This window comes from Corvus brachyrhynchos, unplaced genomic scaffold, assembly GCF_000691975.1.
Source record: "Corvus brachyrhynchos isolate BGI_N302 unplaced genomic scaffold, ASM69197v1 scaffold115, whole genome shotgun sequence".
Taxonomy (NCBI): domain Eukaryota; kingdom Metazoa; phylum Chordata; class Aves; order Passeriformes; family Corvidae; genus Corvus; species Corvus brachyrhynchos.
The window spans coordinates 4940033-4950404 of record NW_008239553.1 but is presented as its reverse complement, the minus strand read 5'-3'; the positions used below and the strand labels follow the sequence as shown (position 1 = coordinate 4950404).

General features: G+C 42.9%; 1 protein-coding gene across 1 annotated transcript in view; it reads right to left on the bottom strand.

Moving 5' to 3' along the window:
* The window catches only part of LOC103620717 (1-aminocyclopropane-1-carboxylate synthase-like protein 1), a 25296-nt gene extending 17161 nt beyond the window's left edge, over window positions 1-8135 (bottom strand). The window contains exon 1 of the mRNA XM_008639393.2: window positions 7994-8135. The gene's annotated coding sequence lies outside the window, so the exon portion shown is untranslated. The remainder of the gene's footprint in view (window positions 1-7993) is intronic.
* Between the last annotated feature and the right edge of the window lie 2237 nt (window positions 8136-10372).

The window sequence follows — 10372 nt, the reverse complement described above, 5'->3', positions numbered from 1 at the left end:
ACATGTCATGTGCTGGTATATTTCTGAGATACTTGTTTCACCTGCCATTTCTTTGAGCTGCTTTTCTAATTCAAATGGAAAAAAGGATTAGGAGGGGGCTATGTTTCCACAGTGCAAGACGTGATGTTAAAATGTGCACAGAGCAATCCACTGAAAATTCCAAAACCAAAAAGAAAGGCTTTATTTTCTAAAGGGTTTTGTACACCTGTTTAAGTGACAAAAGTACAGGTGCCACCTAATTTGATGTATCCAAGACAGGGTAATTCTTTTAATATTCCTTTGTAAAAAAAACCCTCTCTACCTTTCCTTTTCATGCAGCAAGCTCAGGAATGCAAACCAAATGCTGTCATGGAGTTCCTTCCTTGCATTCAAAGAATTTCGTGCCTCAGGTTCATCTCAACCGGTGACACCTGAATGCCTCAGTTACAGATTCCTTCCCTGCAAAATGCATGTCACAGCTCCATTTCCAACAACCCATGACATGTGATCCTGAACATACCTCCTCTAAAAAATGGTATTGAGCTTCACTATTTCATTACTTTTAGCTTATTATAGGACTCCAAGGCATTGATGCAACTGGTTGATGATCAGCTAAATCTTAGACAGTAATGCTTGCCCTACACATTCCAGGCCACTGGAGCAGGGGACTGTGCTCCTCTCCCAGTGCCCATAAGCAATGATATTCAAAATAAACTTTTGTCAAATCTCTTCCTCAATGGTACGGTCACAGACAGCACTGAAATGAAAGCCCTAGAATTTCTGTTTGTTTCCAGCACATCTGGAAGTTGAGAGGAAGGGGCTCATTGAGTATCAGGCCTTCAGCTGGGAAATATGACAGCCATCATGATGGTTTTGGTAGCAAAAATTTTACTAAAGTAATGGAGGTCTTGCAACTCAGTTCAGTGACAGATGGTAATATTGATAAATTATTTTGTAATTACAGAGGATTTAATAATAATAACAATAAAGCCTTAAAATTATAGATGCCTTCATGCTGCAAAGAAGATGGCTCATAGCAAGCAGCATTTGGGTTAGCATCTCCACTGTCATGCTGCTTCCCTCTCCCAAAGAACGCCCTTTGCATCCCCTCCCAGAGGAGAGGGCATTTGGCAGCTCCCACTGCTGACACCCCCTGAGCCAAGGCTTCCAACAGCAGGACCTCTCTGGTCTTTGGGCTCCATGCACCTTGGCGGTGTGGAGGAGCCGCCGTGGGCTGGAGGTGTCCCTTCCAGGCGGGCGTGGCTGTCGTGGTGACAGGAGAAAGGTCCCTGCAGAGGGTTCTCCAGCCCCGGCTACCTTCCTCTGCCTGGCACAGCGGGTTTGCATGGAAACCTACAGGTGAGAAGGAACGTGTGTGGGACCCTGGCAGGCTGGGAATGTGTTAGCAAGAGATTGAACAGGAGGGCCAGTTGCCCAGCAGGCCTGTTTTCCAGAAGTTCAGTGCATGGTTCTCCATGGTTCAGTGTAAAGGGAAGTTTCTGATGCAGTCAAGTAAAACACAACTCTTTTCAAGAGCCTCCAGCATGGGAAAGGATGCTGGGTTGGCTCTTACAATGCCATAGATCAGAGGAAGGTTTCTTCCCCAGGATGTGTAGTGGCTGCTGGCAGCACCTAAGGAAAGCCCAGAAGCACCGTGACCACCGTGACCACAACCACCTGATGCCCATTTACACACTGCCTTGGAACCAGACTAGGTGAGCAGACAGGTCTATTCCCTAAGAGGTGGCTGTAGTAAAAATTCATTGCAATAATTGCAGTTTACAAATTAAAGTCCAAATTGACCGTTGAGACAAAAACCTTCATGCATCTCTCCAGTTTGGTAGATAGTATAAATAAATATGATATTTTGCCATGTTATCAAACAAATGGGAACAAGTTAAAACCCTCTTAATTCTGCTAATTTGCCTGGATCTGAGCTACTGCTCTGGCCAGTGATGGTGCAGAAGAGCACCCCTAGGCACCCTCTGTTCTTCATCTGATTCCCCAGATTGCCAAGAGGCACTGAGCAGCTGAAGCCAAAGCAGCCTTTATTTTTACGTTCTCTAAAAACTGACCATTGTAAAGAAATGGAAAACACCCCTTCTGCTTCACAGACTTCCTAGTTATAAAGCTTCTTAGTAATATTGATTATCCACTCAATTTCCTGCAAAACCCCTCAGGCCAGTCCCTGAAAACCACAAAATGCTGACTGAAACAAAGCACCTCAACCAAAACTAAGGCAGGATCTCATATGTACCAGGATCTTCCTTCCAAACTTATTACTAATTCTTCTATTTCTGTTTGTTTATTTGGAGATGAGTTTATTATATCTCACTGGCTTTCAGAACCAGCAAGACCAAACAGCCATTACAGATACCTTCTCTTAGGCTTCTTATTGCATTGGCAGGCACATGAAGGGGTGGGGAGTGTACAGCTGGCTTTGTTAAATTAAGGTATCACTCTAATAAGCAGCTGCAGCACATGGGCATGAGAGAAGAGAAGCAAAAGTTTCTGAGGGAGTCATATCCCAACACATACCCACAAGGTTATTTAAGGTACTTCACAGTAAAACCCACAGAGGGCAGTAGGACAGCCTTCAAAAATATTTTGTAAAGTGGAGCTGGACAACGAAAACTGCAGAAGAAAATAAGAGTTTGGCTGTTCAGCTCCCAGACTTTCTGGGACTGATTCTTCTTTCTTTCCCCCCAAGTGTCAGTTTTGTACACGATTAAACAGCACATTGCATTTCCTGGGAAACTCTGAGCAGACCCACAGGACCTGTCCCACTGTGGGCAGAGGGAGCTATTGGAAGTGGTGAGTGTTTTCCATCCTCGAAGTCAGTGTGACATCTACACAAACAATTAAGGAATTGTGGTTTTCACACTTTCTGTGCAAATTACTTTGATAAGAGCCAAGTCTGCTTACTCATCCCATGCAAATATTTAATGGTATTCCCTGGAGCAGGAAGTGGTGGTTGAACTGGGGGTATTTCAAGTACTGGCTAACCCTGTGACTAACAACAAACAGAGATAAAGGGAATCTGAGTGTTTAAATTCATTTGCTAGGGGGATTCAAGAGAAGAAATGGATCCAGAGTCTTATAAACCATTCTCTTCTTCAAGATATCTACATTTCTGTAGATATAGCTGCCATAATACAATTTCTGTAAGTTGTGACTGAATAAGTGCCTATGTTACAGTTGAAATGGTGGCAAATTTCAGGGCAGGAGCAGATAGCACTTCTGCTAAACTAATGAGCACACCACTAGGGTGTGACAGGGCCTGTGTTTTCTTCTTCAGGGTGAAGTAACAGTGACTGATGCTGCAGGCAAGAAATCAAACCAAATATATGTATTAGGGCAAATAAATTTAACTTTCCATATGACACTGACACTTGCCATCCTATATGCAGAGAAAGCTCTTGCAGTGCTTCATGTTCTCCACTAAGGCTTGCCAGGCACCAAGGCCAAGGCAAGCAAAGGCACCTCAGCACTTGCAGATTCACATGTACATTTAAGTTCCTTGAAGGGGTCATTGAAACCTTCCTTTTCTAAATACAGAGATTTTGCATTGCCCTAGAGAAAGAAACCTGAGAGCCTTGGCCATGAAGGACATGGTGTGGCATCTGACAAAGGGACCTCTGTTTGCAGTTTCTTCATAGCCACTGATAGTGGAAGAGGACTGCAAGGAAAAGTCATGTTCAAGGGCATAGATGTAAAGAAGAGCTACTGGCTCTAGCTAGAAAATGGGCACTAGTAATTGCTTCCCTCTTGGTATGTTGTTTATATTAGTCAGGCATGCATTTTTGTTTGGTTTCTTTCTTTTTTGGCCATTGCTGCTTCTATGGGCTGACTCTGGTCTGGGAGTTCTTTGCAAATGTTTTTGCCCTCTCTGATGCCAGAAGACGACATGGGTCATTTCAGAACCTACAGACACCAAGCCAAAAACCCCTCAGTCCCTTTTGTGGCCTCCAAACTCAGATTCACTGAGTATTTACTAAGGTACATACAAGAGATAAAAATCCTCAAGTAATGACACAACAAAATCAGGTATCAACCCATTTCTCTCCCTGTGTGTGGTTGGACTGTGCCCTTCAGTTGCCATGATATTTTTTTTGTCTCTCTAGTTTTACATAAGGCATATTCAGGATCAGTCACATTTGCCTTAAAAGAGAAAAGCCAGCCCAAGGAAGAGCAAGCTAACTGCCCTTATCTGATGCTAAAGATAGACACAGAGACCTCCATGTTTGGTGTCGTACAATAAACAGCTGGAATTCAATTTCTATATAAAACCATGGGTGAGAATTCTTCTGTATTTTAACTTATAATAGTGAGGAGCTTATACTGCTTTTGCCTGAGTTAACTACATGAGCTGAAACTGGGATCTCATTTCCAGTAGCATAGCTAAGAGCCAAGTAGGATACTTCTAATGTCCCCCAAAAGGACCTGTTCACTCACACAGAGTCTTTTCTAGGGAGGGGTGATGGTATCAGTGCAGTTTTTTTGAGTGCATCCACTGCTACAGGTGTCCTTGGTTTTCACAGGGCTCTGCCAGTGCAGCTCAGTCCTGCTGGAGCCCCACAGCTTTCCTGGTGTAGCCTCACTGCACTGACAGCAGATCATCGTTCTCACCCTGGCCTTCTTATCTGCTCTGCCAGGCCTGAGAATAACAAATGGTCATAACACTTACTGGTAGCCTTGTGTCTGAGGCTGAGCCACAAAACTTGTAACTGCTTGCCTTGATCAGAGAGCTACAAAGACAGCATCAATGTATCCGTCCAGCTCAGCTGTGCTCAGCTTCTGCTTTCCTGAGCCAAATAGAATCCCCAAAAAGGGATAGTCCCCTCACATATCGTCACGCTTTCTTAGCAACTGCTACAAAATACTCTTTTATTCTTTTTTCTCTTTTTAAGCTTTTCTTTGCAGTTGGTTCATGAGAGATAGAGACCTTTCTATTCTCCTTCCCTCATTCTCCCCATCTTGTGCAAAAGCTTCAATGATGTTGTCAAAAGTCAGCAACTGCTCCCAGGAATATTATTGTCCTTGTGTAATTACCAATACCTCAGGGAACAGCCTGAGACCCTGTGGGCCCCAGTGTAATGGCAACTGCCTGAGCTGTACAACTCTTTGGTGTCTCATCCAGCTGTGCTATCATTATCTGAACTTGATGTGGCCCAGAAATGAAGTCCCATTTTTAAATACTATTTTAATGCAAACTTCCTGAGAGCAGGCTGGGGAAACTATCACTGTCCGGCTGTGCAAGGGAGTGAATGAGAGGGAGGTTTTTGAGCTGCCTGAAATAAATTTTTAAGTAAGGCTGGTAGTAATTTTATGCTAATATTTAAATTAAAATAACCACACTGGATTGATTGCTGTCTGGAAAGAAGAGATAACCAGAAGTCAGATTAGCAAAAGGTTTTGATAGCTGTAAGTAGATATTTGCCAATGCTGCTAAGAGTCTATCTTCCCTTCAAAGTAGTGCATGGAAAGGGCCAGGGAAAGAAACGTGGAAGTGGTTTGGATGGAAGTCAAGTCTCCCAAGAGTGGAAATCCTTCTAATTTCTCACATGGATCCAGTACTAGAACTTAAAATCCCTTTAAAGCCAGCGGCCCCCAGACACTTAAATTGAAGCTGGGGAGAAGATTCTCTTGTTCCCACAGTTGCACAACCTGCCATTAGTATTTGGAGACTACAATAAGACGGAAATAGTCAACGGAAGTGCACAGGTGGTGCTGTTACCTTTGTTTCTAAACAGGCTGACAAACACCTCTTTTGTTACTGAGTGATGTCTCCTGCCAGTGGCACAGACTGACAGGGACACTGTCTGGTCTGTTTCACAGTAAGATTATCAACAGCTTGAGACTGAAAAAGAAACTTGTTTGCCCAAAGGCTTCCCTGGTTTGCACAGCTATCCTATCGGGCTTCTCTGTTGTTCTCTTGTTATTTACATCTCTACCTGTGGCAGCACTACCATGTCAGTTCCTGGAAGATGCAAAGTTTTTGAAATCTCACTTAAAAGACTCCCAAACTCTCCTAAGCAACTTATTCAGTGCTTTTCTACGTTTGGAATGAGAAGGGCTTTCTAAAGGCTAACCCTTATCTCTCCTGCTACAATGCAAGTTGTAAGGGAGAGTTCTTATCCTATCTAGCACTGACTCAGACAATTGCTTTTCTTCTTTCTTTCATAACAAGCTGAGAGGTTAGTGTACAAATTGAAAAAATGTAGAGAATATCTTCTCTAGACATCTGATTGTTTTTGTTTTTCTTGTCTCAACTCTCTTAAACTAATCTATGGTTTTTGTGAAATCTGCAATCCACAGGTGTAACACTCAATCCAAAAACCCACCAGTGCTAAGCAGAGAAAGGAGGCTGTTTCAGAGACTATATTCATGTCTGTTTGTCCCAGGATAAGGATGGTCTCTTAGCAGTAGCAAAGCACTTGAAAAACTCATTTTGTGATCCCTTAAAACCACTTGCTGTCCTGCAAGCTGTCACCTACCTTGTATTTGTGCAGTGGATTACTCATTCCTATTTTGTACCTCTCCAGATTGAATATTATTTCATTTCGTCCTCCAGCACCTGAAGACCCCTTTGAATTCTGACCCTGTTCTCCCATGCGCTTGCACGCCCGCGAGCATGACGCTACCATCACATTTGACAAGCATTATCTCTGTTGGACCTCTGAAGCCATTAATGACAAGAGTCCCCACATTGCTCCCTCCCATTTGATGCAAAGCTCCAAAGAATGTTCAATGAATAAGCTTTTCCATGGCACAGTGACTCAAATTCCTGGAGTTTCACATGGGATCTGAGTCCATAGCTCCTTATGAGTATCATGTGAAGGAATATGGAAAACCTTAGCCAAGCCAGAGTATAAAACATCTCCTTTCTCTTCCCTAGTTGGTTCCTCTGTCAGAAAACAGAGGGCAGGTGGCTCTGATAGGATTTCTTCTTGACAGGCCTGTGTGCCTGCGACTTACCACTTTGTTATCTTCTATAGGCTTATACACAGCTCGTTTGTCCCACTTTTTCCAGAAATTGCAACTGGGGTGACTACTACCTAGTTTGTTTCACTTCCTTTTCTCCTTTCTTCAAAGCTATCGCTACATGCACTCTTTTCTTACACTGTGGGATCTCACCCCTTCCCTGTGATAGCTCAGAAATATTTCCTACTATTTCTCAGCCACTTCCCTTAATACTGGACTTCATCGAGGGTCATGAAGACATGTATCTAAGCAGTGCCTGAACAATCCTAAGATTGTTCCAATTCGAAGCCAGCTCCAATCTTTTAAAGGCCCATTTCCTCTGACACTGAGCGAACCCAGTCCTCAAAGCACAACTTGTGTGTGCATGCAATGTTGAGTCTGACCTCAGTATCTCTGCCAGACCCCACTGTTTCTTCTCACTAGCGTGCATTACAGGGGTGCAGACCCATCCAGGAGACTGCCACAAAACTATTTAGATCTGCTGGTTTGATCATCCCGAGTTTGATTTGGTTCCACATGCAACTTCTCCATCCCAATATCTAGCGTATTCTCCCCTACCAGCCAAACAACGGTGAGTTGACTAACACTCATCCCACTACACTGGTCCAGTTCCAAAAAAAGTTGGCACATGGAAATAATTACTCTTAAAAATACAGCTGGTGGTCACTCCAATCTTGTTTTCTACTACAGAACAGGCAAACACCTTGTGTGTTTATGACTACACAACACAGTCATACAGCTTGTTTCCACTTTACATTTAAGAAAGAGAAGCACAGGGCAATTCAGTGACTTGTCACAGGTCAAAAGAAGTACCAACTAAAGATTCTTCTTGAGGAGAAGTACCAACCAAAGACGCTGGTTGTCTTATCAGAGTTCAGTGCTCCATGAGAACAACAGTTTCATTTATCCAGAACTAGAATGCCCCAGAAATTAACTACACCCATTGTCCAAAGCAAACAAAAATAATTCCCCACACTTTACAGCTGAAGCAAAACACAATTGGAGTAAGATAGTAATAGATTGCTCTTACCTGTAGATTTTACTGGCAAAAGAAATGGACTGATAGTCAGATTTTGCCTTATGATCCTGGTTACAGCTGCAGTTATAACTCTGGAAAAAGGCTGAGGAAGTGCTCTCTTTGGTGTCTATTTACTTTGTCAGGTACGTTCATCAGATTGCAACAAGGAGCTCCCAGAAAAGCATGTGTGAGAATCACACCCCCCTTGCAAGATTTTCCCAATCAGAGGCCATGTCCTTGTGCCCTTGGCTTGAGTCACATGGCTTCCTTGCAGTATTTAAAGAGCAGAATGTGTGCTGGTTATCAATCATCAAGTGCATGCCTTTTGGGGTGGAAGGGAACATTCAGAATTCACAGCTATTGCTAGAAACTTTTGAAAATCTGATTCTTTGGAGGCTGACAGGTGTTTTATTACATTAAGGAAAAGAACAGTTTGTTTTGCAGTTTCTGGCAAACCTTTTCTTTGAAAACTCAGTCTTAGTTTGAACTGTGCTACGTTCAAATCATTTTAACTGTATGATGTTTACTAAGCTGTTTTTAAACAATGATTCATTCTAGGGAACTTCATAAAAGGTTCTAGAAACATGTAAAAAATATTTCTAGGTATACAAATGACAGGCTGTTAATCTACTCACTGGCTGAGACATCAATAACAATCAGATGTTGGTGCCTTGAAGAATGCCAATGCTTACTGTTTTTCAACCTCTAACTTCAGAATTGCAAAGAGGGTTTCTACAGAGATCATCTCCTAACCTAAGACTGTCACAGCAAATTCCCACCCCAGAGCCTGAGGGAATACTTGAGACCCCTCTTTCCAAAGCTAATAAAGCTCTGGCAAGCTGAGGCCCAGCACCCTTTGCAGGTGTGTGTCTCAAGCCTACTGAAAGCCAGTCTCTGCTGCTGACCTGTTGAGGTCACTTTCCAAATGTGATACACTGTGGGAGCAAAAGAATTTCCTCTGGTTTAGTAAGCTGTTACTTAAAATAGTAGGTAAGTGCAGTGGCAGTGAACTGAGTCAGGGTATTCATACCCTGAGTGCAGCCAGAAAGGGCATGTCATGTTCAGTCAACAAAAGCAGCTCTCCCAATGCGACTCGCCACCATTGCACAGCTTAAAACTGGTGGGTGACTGCAAGAGATGAAATAAAATGTTTCAGTTTCTCTTTAGGCCTTCAGTGCAGCTGGCAAGACTTCAGAAAAGGAACTGCTTTTGTGCCATGGGAGTTGTGCAGTGGAAACTGAGCAGCAGCCAGTTCCACCCATATCTCCCCTCCAGACCACTGGAACATGTCCAGGACCATCACCACCCTCGCAGACAGACGGAAAGAAATAGAGTTCACCAGTATTAAAGATGTGAGCTGCTTGGCTGGAATTTGAGTCAGATGTCTATAACCCAGACTGTAGTAGCAGCCTACACCCTCTGCAAATCAAGAACAGGTGGGAGAGATGGAACATGACCTCACCTGCAGTACTGGCAAAGACTTACAAAGAAGAGTCTTCACATCATTTTCCCAATTTCTCAGCCTTTCAGTCTGTCCTGTTATCTGACTGTACACTCCTTGAGTATCCTCACCCTAAAGAGATTTTGTTTTAACTGAACCCAAATTTGAGGCTACCCCAGTTATCTTACTGATCATATTTAGTTCATGTGCCTTCACCCCTCCTCCTCTGCAGTTTTGGCTCCACTCCAACTGAACAGGGTAATTATGAAGGAAGACACACATAAACTTTCAATTTGAAATGTGTGCATTATTGCCATCTTTCTTCTCTCTGCTTTCCTGTTTTTCATTTTGAGTGAAGCTGCTTTCATTCAGAAGTGACCAAAATTACGGAAATCTTTATGAAGGAAATTAGTTACATTTTGAGTGAGTTATTTAGGAAGGATGAATACCTCACAGAAAAACCATTAAGTCTGTTGTTGGCCCAGAGGTCATGACTCAAGCAGGCTGTTTGTCCCACAAGGGAACTTGCCTTTTTCCAATTAGAAGCAAGAACTATTTTGGCAAGCAGAGGCAGCATACATTGAAATGTGTTCTGCCTATACCTGGGCTGCTTCAGCCTGATGGGATTTCTTTCATTCTATCTCCATGAAACTCCTTAAACTTCACTAAATTCAAATATACCAAATGAAAGAAATCAGAGTATAGTTATGTTCAGAAAGACATCACAAATTTCCAAACCAGCTCCCCTCACTAGCATACTTTGAACTTCTTTGTCTGCAAACAGAAGGGTACCTCTCCTAGAAAGTACCAGCTAATAGTAATCTGCTTTAATAGCAGCAGCTAGTTTTAAACCACTCCACATTTCATCTGCATTACTAACCTTTGACGCAGCGACTTTGCTAAATGGCAGTGGTCACTTGGCACCCCAGAGGCAGCGTTGTCTATCATTT